The sequence below is a fragment of the Ambystoma mexicanum genome, chromosome 13 (genome assembly GCF_040938575.1).
Source record: "Ambystoma mexicanum isolate Mex_15411 chromosome 13, UKY_AmexF1_1, whole genome shotgun sequence".
Taxonomy (NCBI): Eukaryota; Metazoa; Chordata; class Amphibia; order Caudata; family Ambystomatidae; genus Ambystoma; species Ambystoma mexicanum.
This window is the reverse complement of record NC_090938.1, coordinates 481974197-481994249: the sequence shown is the minus strand read 5'-3', so window position 1 is coordinate 481994249 and position 20053 is coordinate 481974197. Positions and strand designations below refer to the sequence as shown.

The 20053-nt window shown below is 52.4% G+C and overlaps 1 protein-coding gene across 1 annotated transcript in view; it reads left to right on the top strand.

The window, feature by feature from the left end:
* Positions 1–20053, top strand: part of ACE (angiotensin I converting enzyme) — a 342068-nt gene that overhangs the window by 270880 nt on the left and 51135 nt on the right.

The window sequence follows — 20053 nt, the reverse complement described above, 5'->3', positions numbered from 1 at the left end:
GAGAATTCCTGGCTATGGCCGAGCAAGGGATGAGCCAGAGGGTCTGAACTGGCGCGAAGAGCCAAACGCGAGCCGAGCTGGCAAAATGATGGCCGTGTAATGCCCCTGAAACCACTCACAACACAAAAGCCATGCCTGGCCTCCTGCATACTGCCTCCACAAAACTCAGAACTGGTGTCATGCACCCACCCACAACACAAAATCCATGCCTGCCTCCTGCATACTGCCTCCACAAAACTCACAGCCGGTGTCCTGCATCCACCCACAACACAAAAGCCATGCCTGGCCTCCTGCATACCGCCTCCACAAAACTCACAGCTGGTGTCCTGCATCCACCCACAACACAAACTCTATGCCTGGCCTCCTGCAAACTGCCTCCACAAAACTCACAGCTGGTGTCCTGCACCCTCCCACAACACAAAATCCACGCCTGCCTCCTGCATACTGCCTCCACAGAACTCACTGCTGGTGTCCTGCATCCACCCACAACACACAAGCCATGCCTGGCCTCCCGCATACCGGCTCCACAAAACTCACAGCTGGTATCCTGCATCCACCCACAACACAAACTCTATGCCTGGCCTCCTGCAAACTGCCTCCACAAAACTCACAGCTGGTGTCCTGCACCCTCCCACAACACAAAATCCACGCCTGCCTCCTGCATACTGCCTCCACAAAACTCACAGCCGGTGTCCTGCATCCACCCACAACACACAAGCCATGCCTGGCCTCCCGCATACCGGCTCCACAAAACTCACAGCTGGTGTCCTGCACCCACAACACAAAAGCCATGCCTGGCCTTCAGCACACTGACACCACAAAACTCACAGCTGGTATCCTGCACCTTCCCACAACACAAAATCCATGCCTGCCTCCTGCATACTGCCTCCACAGAACTCACTGGTGGTGTCCTGCATCCACCCACAACACACAAGCCATGCCTGGCCTCCCGCATACCACCTCCACAAAACTCACAGCTGGTGTTCTGCACCCACCAACAACACAAAAGCCATGCCTGGCCTTCTGCACACTGACACCACAAAACTCACAGCTGGTGTCCTGCATCCACCCACAACACACAAGCCATGCCTGGCCTCCCGCATACCGCCTCCATAAAACTCACAGCTGTTGTCCTGTCCTAAAACCCCACCACATACAACCTGTGCCTGCCCTCCCAAAATTCGCCAGATACGACACAAATTCGCCAGATACGACACAGAGACATGAAATGATGTGCCCAGCATTGCACACTTTAGGAACATGAAGCTAGTATTTGAGCCCAGTCAGCACTTTAGAATCCCACATACGTAGCTAATACACATGCATTCCGTACGACGCTGTTCCATCGCTAGTATATTTTTGGATGAGATTTTTGCAGAATATTTTTCGACAGAAAACTCATCGAAAAATATAGCGGGTCGGGGGGAGGTAGGTAAGGGGATATAAGGAGTGTCGGTTGGGGAATAGGGAATACATAACAGAAGAGTGAGGGATTGGGGGAATCCCCAAATATATATTAGAAAAATGTCGATTCATTTTTTTGGAGAAACAAATTCTGCAAAACACAAATCGAAAAAACAACTGCCGATTTAACAACATAGCATAGAACCATGTATTTAAAATCAAAATGCCCCATTATATTCAAGGCATGCTAGTCCAGTCCTTTTTTCTTTGCATTATGGGACTTGTAATCTTGTTTTGTTCTCCACGATAAAACCAGGGCTAGAAGACCCCTAATTCAAAGGAAAATACAATAATTCGGCTAGTTTGCCTTTAATGGACAACACGTCCCAGAATGCAAACTAAAAACTAGGAGTGGACTAGTATAGAGCATGCATATAAATATGCGTTACATTGTGGTTTTGAACAGCTAGTTTTATAGAATGACTTAAAAAGTACACAAATCACATTATAAATCAACATGACAAGCATACAAATCCATGGGGGTAGCAAAACGAGTATGATTATAGCTTTACTTTCCTCATCTTGAATGGACAGCACAGGGTAATGAATGCAAGTAATTGCAGCCTAACAACTGTATTTTCTGTCCTGACACACTTTAAAACAAAACTGTGTGACAAGGCCATGCTCTGAAGAATATGTCAAGTTCTACAAAAGCAAACTACGTGTTAAAAAAGCAGGCTTTATTTTGCATCTTCCTTAGTCCCAGAAGAATGCACAGCTTGCATTCTGTGGGGCGCAGGGAGGTAGGGAGCCTGTCATATTACAGCTGTAGAAGGACGAGGCTTTCCGGTAGGAATGTAGATCGAGCTGGGGTGTGGGGGTGGCACTATTTCAGGTCTGAGTACCAAAGTGCCCTGGGGGGCAATGAGCCATAGCCACTCCTGTGATAAAGTGCTGCAGTTAATAGCAAGGCCTTGCCAGGCCACTTTCCACACAGAGGGAAGGCCCTCGAGCACTGCATCACAGAATGCCACAGAGCAGAGGGCCACGGGCGATACCTTTCAGCTAAACCTAAACATGCAAACTGAATCTTAAAGCGAGCAGACAGGAAGGAGAGTCCAAGCGCTCAACTTAAAGAAACTGACTTTTTTTGGGAAGAACAGATTGCAAAAAGGAGGTTTGCACACTGAAATGAGCACTTTTCAAGGGGCACTGAGTATACTTGAAGATCCACTTTCAGGCCATGTCAAGGTCATGTCAAGGTGTAGGTTTAACTTCAGGTGAAAGGTTTAGCAGCAGCAGGTGCTCAGCAGCGCAAGTGAGCAGAGCGCAGGATTCCAGCCAGTCTTGTACCCACTTTCCCAGAATGCCTGGCAAGCATAGAAGACTGACTTCTCCGCTTAGTGGGTTAGTGCAAAGCTCCGTTTGCCCTTGTCCCCATTCAGAGGTCGCAGGTTACATGCATTCATCTATGTGATGGATTTCCTCTCCATGCCCTCCAGGGCTATTTCAAGGGCATGGGTTCCCGCTTCCTATTCTTGGAAGCCTTTGAATCGAAGCTGATGGTGTTGCCTCGGATGCTCGCTTTAAAAGCATCCCAGCGTGTAAACGCATCACTTACCGAACCCAGATGGTCTATGAAAATGCAGAGCTCACCCTCCTCGAATGCCACAAACCTTTCATCACCAAGGAGCATAGGTTCCATATAATAATATCCCCAGAAAAATGTCTCCTGTCAAAAATGGCGCCATTTTTTGCGGAGACATTATTACATTGAACATGCAGGAGACACCCCCACATTTATTTATTTTTACAAGAGGAGCAGGGGACATCCCTGCAACCCGTCCCCATACATGATGCCACCATATATAATGTCACCAATGGCTTTTCCCAGTGACATTATGTATGGGGACATTATTGCCTATAGTGTTGAACCTCCGGATACCACTCCCTTTTTTGCCCACGGGACTGCTCAACATTCAAGTGGATACACGCATGATCAGAGATCACTAGGCCACCAATGGGAGACACTAGCACTGAGTGGACTAGAGACGAAGATACCCAGCACTAGACAATTCTAGAGCAGGAACCAAGAGGAAACGAGAAGAGCGTAGAATCCTTAGACACAAGGGCGCGCAACCCGCCGTCGCTCCTCCTGGTTCAGAATTGTCCCTGACCTGTCTGATTCCCCCTCCTGATGGGGAGTCCAGCCTTTTGCACCAAGTTAAAGTCCCCTCCCAAGATGTAAGGGTCCTCCTTGAGTTTCACGGAGGCTTTAACAAGGCTGACAACTAAGGACTGAGCAGGGCAAATGGGTGAGTAGATGTCCCCTCACACTACCAGCTCTAACGTACCATAATGCCTTTCCGCATCAGATGGTGCCTGCCCCACTGAATACTCAGGTTCTTATGGAATAATACTGCAGCACCTATACCCTGGGTACGGTAACATCGGAAGAACTCTATTGTCATTTTTGTTTAGAATTTAGGGCCCAATTCGTGTCATTTTTTGCACTGTTCAAAGTGACTTTGCACTGCTGAAAAGTGACTTTGCACTGCCAACACAAACCCTGATTCATTGAACTGTGCAGCGTGTATTTTTGCAGTCTGCAAGTCCGTGCAAAGTCATTTTGTACTGCAAAAATGACTATGCACTGACTTTGCACGGCAAAAATACATTTTGCACAGTTCCACGAATCAGGGTTTGTGTTGGCAGTGCAAAGTCACTTTTCAGCAGTGCAAAGTCATTTTGAACTGTGCAAAAATGTCCATGAATCGGGCCCTTAGTCTCTGTTCTCCACCAGAAGACGTGTTTGCTCAAGAACAACAATGGCCACCCTTCCCTTAGCCAGGTGGGATAGTCCCCTATTCTGTTTAACTGAGGAGTTCTAATGCACTGGGGTAGAGACAAAGGGGGTGGATAGCTCTGGGCCAGGCCACGCTAATGCGCTTTGGTGCTGAGTCCTAAAAATGTACTCAGGAGCAAATCAGGAGATGCCCGGAGCATCCCAGATTTGCACCTGATCAGAAGATGTCCTGGGCATTTCTGATTTCTTTCTCCTTCAGGAGATGCCCTGAGCATGTCAAATTTGCACCTGATCAGAAGATGTCCTGGGCATTTCTGATTTCTTTCTCCTTCAGGAGGTGCTCTGAGCATCTCAAATTTGCACCTGCTTCAAGTGATGCGTCAGGTTCAGGTGATGCCCTGAGCATCTCAGATTTGCACCTGCTCCAGGAGACGCCCTGCGCATCTCACATTTACACCTGCTCCAGGAGACGCCCTGAGCATCTCAGATTTGCACCTGCTCCAGGAGATGCCCGGAGCATCCCAGATTTGCACTTGAACAGAATATGTCCTGGGCATTTCTGATTTCTTTCTCCTTCAGGAGGTGCTCTGAGCATCTCAGATTTGCACCTGCTTCAAGTGATGCCCTGAGCATCTCAGATTTGCACCTGCTCCAGGAGATGCCCGGAGCTTCCCAGATTTGCACTTGATCAGAATATGTCCTGGGCATTTCTGATTTCTTTCTCCTTCAGGAGGTGCTCTGAGCATCTCAGATTTGCACCTGCTTCAAGTGATGCCCTGAGCATCTCAGATTTGCACCTGCTTCAGGAGATGCCCAGAGCATCTCAGATTTGCAGCGTGTTCAGGTGATGCCCTGAGCATCTCAGATTTGCACCTGCTCCAGGAGACGCCCTGAGCATCTCAGATTTGCAGCGGGTTCAAGTGATGCCCTGAGCATCTCAGATTTGCACCTGCTCCAGGAGACGCCCTGAGCATCTCAGATTTGCACGTGTTCCAGGTGATGCCCTGAGCATCTCAGATTTGCACCTGCTCCAGGAGACGCCCTGAGCATCTCAGATTTGCACCTGCTTCAGGAGGCGCCCTGAGCATCTCAGATTTGCACCTGCCCCAGGAGACACCCTGAGCATCTCAGATTTGCACCTGCTCCAGGAGACGCCCTGAGCATCTCAGATTTGCAGCGGGTTCAGGAGACGCCCTGAGCATCTCATATTTGCACCTGCTTCAGGAGGCACCCTGAGCATCTCAGATTTGCACCTGCTTCAGGAGACACCCTGAGCATCTCAGATTTGCACCTGCTCCAGGAGACGCCCTGAGCATCTTGAGCATCTCAGATTTGCACCTGCTCCAGGAGACGCCCTGAGCATCTCAGATTTGCAGCGGGTTCAGGAGACGCCCTGAGCATCTCAGATTTGCACCTGCTTCAGGAGGCGCCCTGAGCATCTCAGATTTGCACCTGCTCCAGGAGACGCCCTGAGCATCTCAGATTTGCAGCGGGTTCAGGTGATGCCCTGAGCATCTCAGATTTGCACCTGCTCCAGGGGACGCCCTGAGCATCTCAGATTTGCACCTGCTCCAGGAGACACCCTGAGCATCTCAGATTTGCACCTGCTCCAGGAGACGCCCTGAGCATCTTGAGCATCTCAGATTTGCACCTGCTCCAGGAGACGCCCTGAGCATCTCAGATTTGCAGCGGGTTCAGGAGACGCCCTGAGCATCTCAGATTTGCACCTGCTTCAGGAGGCGCCCTGAGCATCTCAGATTTGCACCTGTTCAGGAGATTTCCTGAGCATAACAGTTTTTCACTTCAGAAGATGTCCTGGTCATTTCAGATTTCTTTCTCCTTCAGGAGGCGCCCTGGCATCTCAGATTTTTACCTGCTTTAGTCTCAGATTTTTACCTGCTTTAGTATATTCCTAGAGCATCTCAGTGTTGCACCTGCCTCAGGCGATGCCTCAAACATCTCAGATTTGCACCTGCCTCAGGTGTGCACCGAGTGTCTCAGATTTGCACCTGTCTCAGGCGTGCACCGAGTATCTCAGAGTTGCACCTGGTTCAGGAGATTCCCAGCGTCTCAGATTTGCACCTACTTTAGGACATGCCCCAATCATCTCAGATTAGTACCTGTCTCAGGCGATGCCTCAAGCATCTCAGATTTGCACCTGCCTCAAGCGTGCACCTAGCATCTCAGAATTGCACTAACTTCGGGAGATGTCTGGGGAATCTCAGATTTGCACCTGTCTCAGATGATTCCCTGAACATCTCCGATTTCACCTGCTTCAAGAGATGCCCTGAGCATCTCAGATTTGCACCTGCTCCAGGAGATGCCCGGAGCTTCCCAGATTTGCACTTGATCAGAATATGTCCTGGGCATTTCTGATTTCTTTCTCCTTCAGGAGGTGCTCTGAGCATCTCAGATTTGCACCTGCTTCAAGTGATGCCCTGAGCATCTCAGATTTGCACCTGCTTCAGGAGATGCCCACAGCATCTCAGATTTGCAGCGGGTTCAGGTGATGCCCTGAGCATCTCAGATTTGCACCTGCTCCAGGAGACGCCCTGAGCATCTCAGATTTGCAGCGGGTTCAGGTGATGCCCTGAGCATCTCAGATTTGCACCTGCTCCAGGAGACGCCCTGAGCATCTCAGATTTGCACCTGCTTCAGGAGGCGCCCTGAGCATCTCAGATTTGCACCTGCTCCAGGAGACACCCTGAGCATCTCAGATTTGCACCTGCTCCAGGAGACGCCCTGAGCATCTCAGATTTGCAGCGGGTTCAGGAGACGCACTGAGCATCTCAGATTTGCACCTGCTTCAGGAGGCACCCTGAGCATCTCAGATTTGCACCTGCTCCAGGAGACACCCTGAGCATCTCAGATTTGCACCTGCTCCAGGAGACGCCCTGAGCATCTTGAGCATCTCAGATTTGCACCTGCTCCAGGAGACACCCTGAGCATCTCAGATTTGCAGCGGGTTCAGGAGACGCCCTGAGCATCTCAGATTTGCACCTGCTTCAGGAGGCGCCCTGAGCATCTCAGATTTGCACCTGCTCCAGGAGACGCCCTGAGCATCTCAGATTTTCAGCGGGTTCAGGTGATGCCCTGAGCATCTCAGATTTGCACCTGCTCCAGGGGACGCCCTGAGCATCTCAGATTTGCACCTGCTCCAGGAGACACCCTGAGCATCTCAGATTTGCACCTGCTCCAGGAGACGCCCTGAGCATCTTGAGCATCTCAGATTTGCACCTGCTCCAGGAGACGCCCTGAGCATCTCAGATTTGCAGCGGGTTCAGGAGACGCCCTGAGCATCTCAGATTTGCACCTGCTTCAGGAGGCGCCCTGAGCATCTCAGATTTGCACCTGTTCATTAGATTTCCTGAGCATAACAGTTTTTCACTTCAGAAGATGTCCTGGTCATTTCAGATTTCTTTCTCCTTCAGGAGGCGCCCTGGCATCTCAGATTTATACCTGCTTTAGTATGTTCCTAGAGCAAGAGCATCTCAGTGTTGCACCTGCCTCAGGCGATGCCTCAAACATCTCAGATTTGCACCTGCCTCAGGTGTGCACCGAGTGTCTCAGATTTGCACCTGTCTCAGGCGTGCACCGAGTATCTCAGAGTTGCACCTGGTTCAGGAGATTCCCAGCGTCTCAGATTTGCACCTACTTTAGGACATGCCCCAATCATCTCAGATTAGTACCTGTCTCAGGCGATGCCTCAACCATCTCAGATTTGCACCTGCCTCAAGCGTGCACCTAGCATCTCAGAATTGCACTAACTTCGGGAGATGTCTGGGGAATCTCAGATTTGCACCTGTCTCAGATGATTCCCTGAACATCTCCGATTTCACCTGCTTCAAGAGATGCCCTGAGCATCTCTTGACCTGCACCTTCTTAAAAAAATCCACCATCATCACAGATTTGCACTTGTTTCAGGAGATGTCCCGAGCATATCAGATTTGCACCTCTTCAGGAGATGTCCTGTGCATTTCAGATTACTTTCTCCTTCATGAGATGCCCTGAGCTTCTCGGATTTGCACCTGCTTCAAGAGATGCCCTGAGCATCTCAGATTTGTGCCTAACTCAGGAGATGCCCACAGCATCTCAGATTTGCTCCTGCTTCAAGAGATGCCCTGAGCATCTCAGATTTGCACCTTCTTAAAAAAATTCCCCCATCATCACAAATTTGCACCTCTTCAGGAGATGTCCTGTGCATTTCAGATTCCTTTCTCCTTCATGAGATGCCCTGAGCTTTTCAGATTTGCACCTGCTTTATGAGATGCCCAGAGCATCTCAGATTTGTGCCTAACTCAGGAGATGCCCAGAGCAGCTCAGATTTGTGCCTAACTCAGGAGATGCCCTGAGCATCTCAGATTTGCCCCTGCTTCAGGAGATGCCCAGAGCATCTCAGATATGTGCCTAACTCAGGAGGTGCCCAGAGCATATCAGATGTGTGCCTAACTCAGGAGATGCCCAGAGCATCTCAGATTTGCACCTGCTTCAGGTGATGCCCTGAGCATCTCAGATTTGCACCTGCCCCAGGTGGTGCCCCAAGCATCTCAGATTTGCCCCTGCCCCAGGTGGTGCCCCAAGCATCTCAGATTTGCACCTGCTTCAAGTGATGCCCTGAGCATCTCAGATTTGCAGCGGGTTCAGGTGATGCCCTGAGCATTTCAGATTTGCACCTGCTTCAGGAGTTGCCCTGAGCATCTCGGATTTGCACCTGCCCCAGCAGATGGCACGAGCATCTCAGAGTTGCACCTGCTTCAGGAGATGCTCAGAGAGTCTCGGATTTGCACTTGCCCCAGCAGATGCCACGAGCATCTCAGAGTTGCACCTGCTTCAGGAGATGCTCAGAGAGTCTCGGATTTGCACCTTCTTCAGGAGACACCCAGGACATCTCGGACCTGCTGCATGCCCCAAGCATCTCAGAGGTGTGGCTGCCCAGGAGATGCTCTTATCATCTCAGATTTGCACCTGCTTCACGAGATGCCCCGAGAATCTTAGATTTGCACCCGTCTCAGGTGATGCCCCAAGCATCCCAGATTTGCACCTGCTACAGGAGACGCCCTGAGCACCTCGAGTTTGCACCTGCCTCAGGAGGTGTCTGGAGCATATCAGATTTGCACCTCTCCAGGAGATATACTGGCCATTTCAGATTTCTTTCTCCTTGATGAGATGCCCTGGGCAGCTCAGATTTGCACCTGCTTCAGGAGTTGCCCTGAGCACCTCCGATTTGCACCTGCTTCAGGTGTTGACCTGGGCACCTCAGATCTGCACCTGCCCCAGCAGATGCCACGAGCATCTCAGAGTTGCACCTGCTTCAGGAGATGCTCAGAGAGTCTCAGATTTGCACCTTCTTCAGTAGACACCCAGGACATCTCAGACCTGCTGCATGCCCCAAGCATCTCAGAGGTGTGGCTGCCCAGGAGATGCTCTTATCATCTCAGATTTGACCTGCTTCAGGAGGCATCCTGAGCATCTCAGATTTGCACCCGTCTCAGGTGATGCCCAAAGCATCTCAGATTTGCACCTACTTCAGGAGAGTGCCTCGAGCATCTCAGATTTGCACCTGCTTCAGGAGAGTGCCTCGAGCATCTCAGATTTGCACCTACTTCAGGAGAGTGCCTCGAGCATCTCAGATTTGCACCTGCTTCAGGAGAGTGCCTCGAGCATCTCAGATTTGCACCTACTTCAGGAGAGTGCCTCGAGCATCTCAGATTTGCACCTGCTTTTGGAGAGTGCCTCGAGCATCTCAGATTTGCACCTGCTTCAGGAGAGTGCCTCGAGCATCTCAGATTTGCACCTACTTCAGGAGAGTGCCTCGAGTATCTCAGATTTGCACCTGCTTTTGGAGAGTGCCTCGAGCATCTCAGATTTGCACCTACTTCAGGAGAGCCGCCCAGTGCATCTCAGATTTGCACCTACTTCAGGAGAGCCGCCCAGTGCATCTCAGATTTGCACCTGCTTCAGGAGAGTGCCTCGAGCATCTCAGATTTGCACCTACTTCAGGAGAGCCGCCCAGTGCATCTCAGATTTGCACCTATTTCAGGAGAGCCGCCCAGTGCATCTCAGATTTGCACCTACTTCAGGAGAGCCGCCCAGTGCATCTCAGATTTGCCCCTGCTTCCGGAGAGCCGCCCAGTGCATCTCAGATTTGCACCTGCTTCAGGAGAGTGCCTCGAGCATCTCAGATTTGCACCTACTTCAGGAGGGCCGCCCAGTGCATCTCAGATTTGCACTTGCTTCAGGAGAGTGCCTCGAGCATCTCAGATTTGCACCTACTTCAGGAGGGCCGCCCAGTGCATCTCAGATTTGCACCTACTTCAGGAGAGCCGCCCAGTGCATCTCAGATTTGCACCTACTTCAGGAGAGCCGCCCAGTGCATCTCAGATTTGCCCCTGCTTCCGGAGAGCCGCCCAGTGCATCTCAGATTTGCACCTGCTTCAGGAGAGTGCCTCGAGCATCTCAGATTTGCACTTACTTCAGGAGGGCCGCCCAGTGCATCTCAGATTTGCACCTGCTTCAGGAAAGTGCCTCGAGCATCTCAGATTTGCACCTACTTCAGGAGAGCCGCCCAGTGCATCTCAGATTTGCACCTGCTTCAGGAGAGTGCCTTGAGCATCTCAGATTTGCACCTGCTTCAGGAGAGTGCCTCGAGCATCTCAGATTTGCACCTACTTCAGGAGAGCCGCCCAGTGCATCTCAGATTTGCACCTACTTCAGGAGAGCCGCCCAGTGCATTTCAGATTTGCACCTGCTTCAGGAGAGTGCCTCGAGCATCTCAGATTTGCACCTACTTCAGGAGAGCCGCCCAGTGCATCTCAGATTTGCACCTACTTCAGGAGAGCCGCCCAGTGCATCTCAGATATGCACCTACTTCAGGAGAGCCGCCCAGTGCATCTCAGATTTGCACCTACTTCAGGAGAGCCACCCAGTGCATCTCAGATTTGCACCTGCTTCAGGAGAGTGCCTCGAGCATCTCAGATTTGCACCTACTTCAGGAGAGCCGCCCAGTGCATCTCAGATTTGCCCCTGCTTCCGGAGAGCCGCCCAGTGCATCTCAGATGTGCACCTACTTCAGGAGAGCCGCCCAGTGCATCTCAGATTTGCACCTGCTTCAGGAGAGCCGCCCAGTGCATCTCAGATTTGCACCTACTTCAGGAGAGCCGCCCAGTGCATCTCAGATTTGCACCTGCTTCAGGAGAGCCGCCCAGTGCATCTCAGATTTGCACCTGCTTCAGGAGAGTGCCTCGAGCATGTCAGATTTGCACCTGCTTCAGGAGAGCCGCCCAGTGCATCTCAGATATGCACCTGCTTCAGGAGAGCCGCCCAGTGCATCTCAGATTTGCACCTACTTCAGGAGAGCCGCCCAGTGCATCTCAGATTTGCACCTGCTTCAGGAGAGTGCCTCGAGCATCTCAGATTTGCACCTACTTCAGGAGAGCCGCCCAGTGCATCTCAGATATGCCCCTGCTTCAGGAGAGCCGCCCAGTGCATCTCAGATTTGCACCTACTTCAGGAGAGCCGCCCAGTGCATCTCAGATTTGCACCTGCTTCAGGAGAGTGCCTCGAGCATCTCAGATTTGCACCTACTTCAGGAGAGCCGCCCAGTGCATCTCAGATATGCACCTACTTCAGGAGAGCCGCCCAGTGCATCTCAGATTTGCTCCTGCTTCAAGAGATGCCCTGAGCATCTCAGATTTGCACCTTCTTAAAAAAATTCCCCCATCATCACAAATTTGCACCTCTTCAGGAGATGTCCTGTGCATTTCAGATTCCTTTCTCCTTCATGAGATGCCCTGAGCTTCTCAGATTTGCACCTGCTTTATGAGATGCCCAGAGCATCTCAGATTTGTGCCTAACTCAGGAGATGCCCAGAGCATCTCAGATTTGTGCCTAACTCAGGAGATGCCCTGAGCATCTCAGATTTGCCCCTGCTTCAGGAGATGCCCAGAGCATCTCAGATTTGCACCTAACTCAGGAGATGCCCTGAGCATCTCAGATTTGCACCTTCTTAAAAAAAATTCCCCCATCATCCCAGATTTGCACCTCTTCAGGAGATGTCCTGTGCATTTCAGATTCCTTTCTCCTTCATGAGATGCCCTGAGCTTCTCAGATTTGCACCTGCTTTATGAGATGCCCAGAGCATCTCAGATATGTGCCTAACTCAGGAGGTGCCCAGAGCATATCAGATGTGTGCCTAACTCAGGAGATGCCCAGAGCATCTCAGATTTGCACCTGCTTCAGGTGATGCCCTGAGCATCTCAGATTTGCACCTGCCCCAGGTGGTGCCCCAAGCATCTCAGATTTGCACCTGCCCCAGGTGGTGCCCCAAGCATCTCAGATTTGCACCTGCTTCAAGTGATGCCCTGAGCATCTCAGATTTGCAGCGGGTTCAGGTGATGCCCTGAGCATTTCAGATTTGCACCTGCTTCAGGAGGTGCCCTGAGCATCTCGGATTTGCACCTGCCCCAGCAGATGGCACGAGCATCTCAGAGTTGCACCTGCTTCAGGAGATGCTCAGAGAGTCTCGGATTTGCACCTGCCCCAGCAGATGCCACGAGCATCTCAGAGTTGCACCTGCTTCAGGAGATGCTCAGAGAGTCTCGGATTTGCACCTTCTTCAGGAGACACCCAGGACATCTCGGACCTGCTGCATGCTCCAAGCATCTCAGAGGTGTGGCTGCCCAGGAGATGCTCTTATCATCTCAGATTTGCACCTGCTTCACGAGATGCCCCGAGAATCTTAGATTTGCACCCGTCTCAGGTGATGCCCCAAGCATCCCAGATTTGCACCTGCTACAGGAGACGCCCTGAGCACCTCGAGTTTGCACCTGCCTCAGGAGGTGTCTGGAGCATATCAGATTTGCACCTCTCCAGGAGATATACTGGCCATTTCAGATTTCTTTCTCCTTGATGAGATGCCCTGGGCAGCTCAGATTTGCACCTGCTTCAGGAGTTGCCCTGAGCACCTCCGATTTGCACCTGCTTCAGGTGTTGACCTGGGCACCTCAGATCTGCACCTGCCCCAGCAGATGCCACGAGCATCTCAGAGTTGCACCTGCTTCAGGAGATGCTCAGAGAGTCTCAGATTTGCACCTTCTTCAGGAGACACCCAGGACATCTCAGACCTGCTGCATGCCCCAAGCATCTCAGAGGTGTGGCTGCCCAGGAGATGCTCTTATCATCTCAGATTTGACCTGCTTCAGGAGGCATCCTGAGCATCTCAGATTTGCACCCGTCTCAGGTGATGCCCAAAGCATCTCAGATTTGCACCTACTTCAGGAGAGTGCCTCGAGCATCTCAGATTTGCACCTGCTTCAGGAGAGTGCCTCGAGCATCTCAGATTTGCACCTACTTCAGGAGAGTGCCTCAAGCATCTCAGATTTGCACCTGCTTCAGGAGAGTGCCTCGAGCATCTCAGATTTGCACCTACTTCAGGAGAGTGCCTCGAGCATCTCAGATTTGCACCTGCTTTTGGAGAGTGCCTCGAGCATCTCAGATTTTCACCTGCTTCAGGAGAGTGCCTCGAGCATCTCAGATTTGCACCTACTTCAGGAGAGTGCCTCGAGTATCTCAGATTTGCACCTGCTTTTGGAGAGTGCCTCGAGCATCTCAGATTTGCACCTACTTCAGGAGAGCCGCCCAGTGCATCTCAGATTTGCACCTACTTCAGGAGAGCCGCCCAGTGCATCTCAGATTTGCACCTGCTTCAGGAGAGTGCCTCGAGCATCTCAGATTTGCACCTACTTCAGGAGAGCCGCCCAGTGCATCTCAGATTTGCACCTACTTCAGGAGAGCCGCCCAGTGCATCTCAGATTTGCACCTACTTCAGGAGAGCCGCCCAGTGCATCTCAGATTTGCCCCAGCTTCCGGACAGCCGCCCAGTGCATCTCAGATTTGCACCTGCTTCAGGAGAGTGCCTCGAGCATCTCAGATTTGCACCTACTTCAGGAGGGCTGCCCAGTGCATCTCAGATTTGCACCTGCTTCAGGAGAGTGCCTCGAGCATCTCAGATTTGCACCTACTTCAGGAGGGCCGCCCAGTGCATCTCAGATTTGCACCTACTTCAGGAGAGCCGCCCAGTGCATCTCAGATTTGCACCTACTTCAGGAGAGCCGCCCAGTGCATCTCAGATTTGCCCCTGCTTCCGGAGAGCCGCCCAGTGCATCTCAGATTTGCACCTGCTTCAGGAGAGTGCCTCGAGCATCTCAGATTTGCACTTACTTCAGGAGGGCCGCCCAGTGCATCTCAGATTTGCACCTGCTTCAGGAGAGTGCCTCGAGCATCTCAGATTTGCACCTACTTCAGGAGAGCCGCCCAGTGCATCTCAGATTTGCACCTGCTTCAGGAGAGTGCCTCGAGCATCTCAGATTTGCACCTGCTTCAGGAGAGTGCCTCGAGCATCTCAGATTTGCACCTACTTCAGGAGAGCCGCCCAGTGCATCTCAGATTTGCACCTACTTCAGGAGAGCCGCCCAGTGCATCTCAGATTTGCACCTACTTCAGGAGAGCCGCCCAGTGCATTTCAGATTTGCACCTGCTTCAGGAGAGTGCCTCGAGCATCTCAGATTTGCACCTACTTCAGGAGAGCCGCCCAGTGCATCTCAGATTTGCACCTACTTCAGGAGAGCCGCCCAGTGCATCTCAGATATGCACCTACTTCAGGAGAGCCGCCCAGTGCATCTCAGATTTGCACCTACTTCAGGAGAGCCGCCCAGTGCATCTCAGATTTGCACCTGCTTCAGGAGAGTGCCTCGAGCATCTCAGATTTGCACCTACTTCAGGAGAGCCGCCCAGTGCATCTCAGATTTGCCCCTGCTTCCGGAGAGCCGCCCAGTGCATCTCAGATTTGCACCTACTTCAGGAGAGCCGCCCAGTGCATCTCAGATTTGCACCTGCTTCAGGAGAGCCGCCCAGTGCATCTCAGATTTGCACTGAGCCGCCCAGTGCATCTCAGATTTGCACCTGCTTCAGGAGAGTGCCTCGAGCATCTCAGATTTGCACCTGCTTCAGGAGAGCCGCCCAGTGCATCTCAGATATGCACCTGCTTCAGGAGAGCCGCCCAGTGCATCTCAGATTTGCACCTACTTCAGGAGAGCCGCCCAGTGCATCTCAGATTTGCACCTGCTTCAGGAGAGTGCCTCGAGCATCTCAGACTTGCACCTACTTCAGGAGAGCCGCCCAGTGCATCTCAGATATGCCCCTGCTTCAGGAGAGCCGCCCAGTGCATCTCAGATTTGCACCTACTTCAGGAGAGCCGCCCAGTGCATCTCAGATTTGCACCTGCTTCAGGAGAGTGCCTCGAGCATCTCAGATTTGCACCTACTTCAGGAGAGCCGCCCAGTGCATCTCAGATTTGCACCTACTTCAGGAGAGCCGCCCAGTGCATCTCAGATTTGCACCTACTTCAGGAGAGCCGCCCAGTGCATCTCAGATTTGCCCCAGCTTCCGGACAGCCGCCCAGTGCATCTCAGATTTGCACCTGCTTCAGGAGAGTGCCTCGAGCATCTCAGATTTGCACCTACTTCAGGAGGGCTGCCCAGTGCATCTCAGATTTGCACCTGCTTCAGGAGAGTGCCTCGAGCATCTCAGATTTGCACCTACTTCAGGAGGGCCGCCCAGTGCATCTCAGATTTGCACCTACTTCAGGAGAGCCGCCCAGTGCATCTCAGATTTGCACCTACTTCAGGAGAGCCGCCCAGTGCATCTCAGATTTGCCCCTGCTTCCGGAGAGCCGCCCAGTGCATCTCAGATTTGCACCTGCTTCAGGAGAGTGCCTCGAGCATCTCAGATTTGCACTTACTTCAGGAGGGCCGCCCAGTGCATCTCAGATTTGCACCTGCTTCAGGAGAGTGCCTCGAGCATCTCAGATTTGCACCTACTTCAGGAGAGCCGCCCAGTGCATCTCAGATTTGCACCTGCTTCAGGAGAGTGCCTCGAGCATCTCAGATTTGCACCTGCTTCAGGAGAGTGCCTCGAGCATCTCAGATTTGCACCTACTTCAGGAGAGCCGCCCAGTGCATCTCAGATTTGCACCTACTTCAGGAGAGCCGCCCAGTGCATCTCAGATTTGCACCTACTTCAGGAGAGCCGCCCAGTGCATTTCAGATTTGCACCTGCTTCAGGAGAGTGCCTCGAGCATCTCAGATTTGCACCTACTTCAGGAGAGCCGCCCAGTGCATCTCAGATTTGCACCTACTTCAGGAGAGCCGCCCAGTGCATCTCAGATATGCACCTACTTCAGGAGAGCCGCCCAGTGCATCTCAGATTTGCACCTACTTCAGGAGAGCCGCCCAGTGCATCTCAGATTTGCACCTGCTTCAGGAGAGTGCCTCGAGCATCTCAGATTTGCACCTACTTCAGGAGAGCCGCCCAGTGCATCTCAGATTTGCCCCTGCTTCCGGAGAGCCGCCCAGTGCATCTCAGATTTGCACCTACTTCAGGAGAGCCGCCCAGTGCATCTCAGATTTGCACCTGCTTCAGGAGAGCCGCCCAGTGCATCTCAGATTTGCACTGAGCCGCCCAGTGCATCTCAGATTTGCACCTGCTTCAGGAGAGTGCCTCGAGCATCTCAGATTTGCACCTGCTTCAGGAGAGCCGCCCAGTGCATCTCAGATATGCACCTGCTTCAGGAGAGCCGCCCAGTGCATCTCAGATTTGCACCTACTTCAGGAGAGCCGCCCAGTGCATCTCAGATTTGCACCTGCTTCAGGAGAGTGCCTCGAGCATCTCAGACTTGCACCTACTTCAGGAGAGCCGCCCAGTGCATCTCAGATATGCCCCTGCTTCAGGAGAGCCGCCCAGTGCATCTCAGATTTGCACCTACTTCAGGAGAGCCGCCCAGTGCATCTCAGATTTGCACCTGCTTCAGGAGAGTGCCTCGAGCATCTCAGATTTGCACCTACTTCAGGAGAGCCGCCCAGTGCATCTCAGATATGCACCTACTTCAGGAGAGCCGCCCAGTGCATCTCAGATTTGCACCTGCTTCAGGAGAGTGCCTCGAGCATCTCAGATTTGCACCTACTTCAGGAGAGCCGCCCAGTGCATCTCAGATTTGCACCTACTTCAGGAGAGCCGCCCAGTGCATCTCAGATTTGCACCTACTTCAGGAGAGCCGCCCAGTGCATTTCAGATTTGCACCTGCTTCAGGAGAGTGCCTCAAGCATCTCAGATTTGCACCTACTTCAGGAGAGCCGCCCAGTGCATCTCAGATTTGCACCTACTTCAGGAGAGCCGCCCAGTGCATCTCAGATATGCACCTACTTCAGGAGAGCCGCCCAGTGCATCTCAGATTTGCACCTGCTTCAGGAGAGTGCCTCGAGCATCTCAGATTTGCACCTACTTCAGGAGAGCCGCCCAGTGCATCTCAGATTTGCCCCTGCTTCCGGAGAGCCGCCCAGTGCATCTCAGATTTGCACCTACTTCAGGAGAGCCGCCCAGTGCATCTCAGATTTGCACCTGCTTCAGGAGAGCCGCCCAGTGCATCTCAGATTTGCACCTACTTCAGGAGAGCCGCCCAGTGCATCTCAGATTTGCACCTGCTTCAGGAGAGTGCCTCGAGCATCTCAGATTTGCACCTGCTTCAGGAGAGCCGCCCAGTGCATCTCAGATATGCACCTGCTTCAGGAGAGCCGCCCAGTGCATCTCAGATTTGCACCTACTTCAGGAGAGCCGCCCAGTGCATCTCAGATTTGCACCTGCTTCAGGAGAGTGCCTCGAGCATCTCAGATTTGCACCTACTTCAGGAGAGCCGCCCAGTGCATCTCAGATATGCCCCTGCTTCAGGAGAGCCGCCCAGTGCATCTCAGATTTGCACCTACTTCAGGAGAGCCGCCCAGTGCATCTCAGATTTGCACCTGCTTCAGGAGAGTGCCTCGAGCATCTCAGATTTGCACCTACTTCAGGAGAGCCGCCCAGTGCATCTCAGATATGCACCTACTTCAGGAGAGCCGCCCAGTGCATCTCAGATTTGCACCTGCTTCAGGAGAGTGCCTCGAGCATCTCAGATTTGCACCTACTTCAGGAGAGCCGCCCAGTGCATCTCAGATTTGCACCTACTTCAGGAGAGCCGCCCAGTGCATCTCAGATTTGCACCTGCTTCAGGAGAGTGCCTCGAGCATCTCAGATTTGCACCTACTTCAGGAGAGCCGCCCAGTGCATCTCAGATATGCACCTACTTCAGGAGAGCCGCCCAGTGCATCTCAGATTTGCACCTGCTTCAGGAGAGTGCCTCGAGCATCTCAGATTTGCACCTACTTCAGGAGAGCCGCCCAGTGCATCTCAGATTTGCACCTACTTCAGGAGAGCCGCCCAGTGCATCTCAGATTTGCACCTACTTCAGGAGAGCCGCCCAGTGCATCTCAAATTTGCACCTGCTTCAGGAGAGCCGCCCAGTGCATCTCAGATTTGCCCCTGCTTCCGGATACTTGTTTTGCAAAGCCTGAAACCAGAAGACATTTGGAGATGCTTTGAGCGTGTATGTGATGTCTGTGAGCAATTCTTTGTGAATCACATTTGCACATGACTTCCTCAAAGATGGTTAGAGAGTCCCTGGATTTGCTCCAGTTTTAGGCTTAAGGGGCAAACCCGAGATGCTCATGGGCGCCTTGGCCTTTGCGCAAGTGCAACTTTTTGAGAAACAGGCCCATATAGGTTTGCACATGCGGTATGTTACGCCACAGCAGGACTTCACAGGATAGATAACTCCTGGCAGCCCCAGGAGTAGGGGCCTAGTGTAGGGATGACGTTTTAGACGTAGTGTCGTATCTGTTGTCTTTGTAGTGGCGTTCCCGCATGTCTCACCTGCGATCCACCAGGGAACCCGAAGGGACAGTCATTTCTGTAACTGCTTGGCTGTAATGACATGCCCGGTGATGCCTAACGTAACCAGGGTAGGGGGGATATGCCACAACTTGGGTGGGCCGTATTGGTTATTTTTCTTCCGTTAAAGTTTCATGTATAAAACAAGACACAGTTGCATAAATTAAAGTGAGGACCAGGGCCAGCCTTAGAGCCAGTAGCACCCTGGGTGAATTGGCACCGCCCCTCACCTTCCCCTGCGCCCTGGTCAACCGGGGGAGATGCGAAGGGGGGAGGGAGGCAGGAGCGCTACATTTGTTTTGTCCTTCCATGCTCTGGCGTCTCGCAGGGGGTTAATCACTGGAATGGGACGCACATAACACATGAGCGTCCTATTCCAATGAAAACCTCCTGGCTCCTGCATCGGAGCAGGGAGGTAATTCTCCTGTGAATAGGGTACTATGAGCACCCTATTGTTATTAAATTCGCCCCGCCGTCGCATGCGCATTTGATAACATAAGGGTGCCTGCCGCGTCTTCTCCCACTAAACCAGCTCGGGAGGGTCCTTGAAAGAGTGCCCGAGCTGGCATGCTGGGGGGCTAATGGCGCCCTGGGGTGGCATGGCACCACGGTCGCCCGGCCCGCCCTGCCCTAAGGCTGGCTCTGGTGAACACAGCTCTTCAAAAAGGTACTGCTTGAAAGACCCTGTGCCATGAACAGGAAACCGCTGAAATAGTCCTGGTTTCTGTGGTGGGAATGTCCTTGTTTATTTGATGTCTGTCCTCGTGCTGATCGAATGACTGTTAGCCACTAGGGGGCAGACTTGGCCTAACTAAGCATTGCTCTAACGAAGCCGCGCGTGTGACAAGGCAAACGACAACATCCACCTCCCTGGGAATTTCTGTAGAACCAGTAAACACGCTGTGTGGCGTGTGTTAGATTTCTTTGCAAATTGTTTGGAGCAGCCGTTCATGTGTGCCCAGGTTGTGTAAAACCTGTTGTGGTTATTTGTGGTCCTGGCAGAGGGGTGTCTAAGCAGCGTGTGGAGAG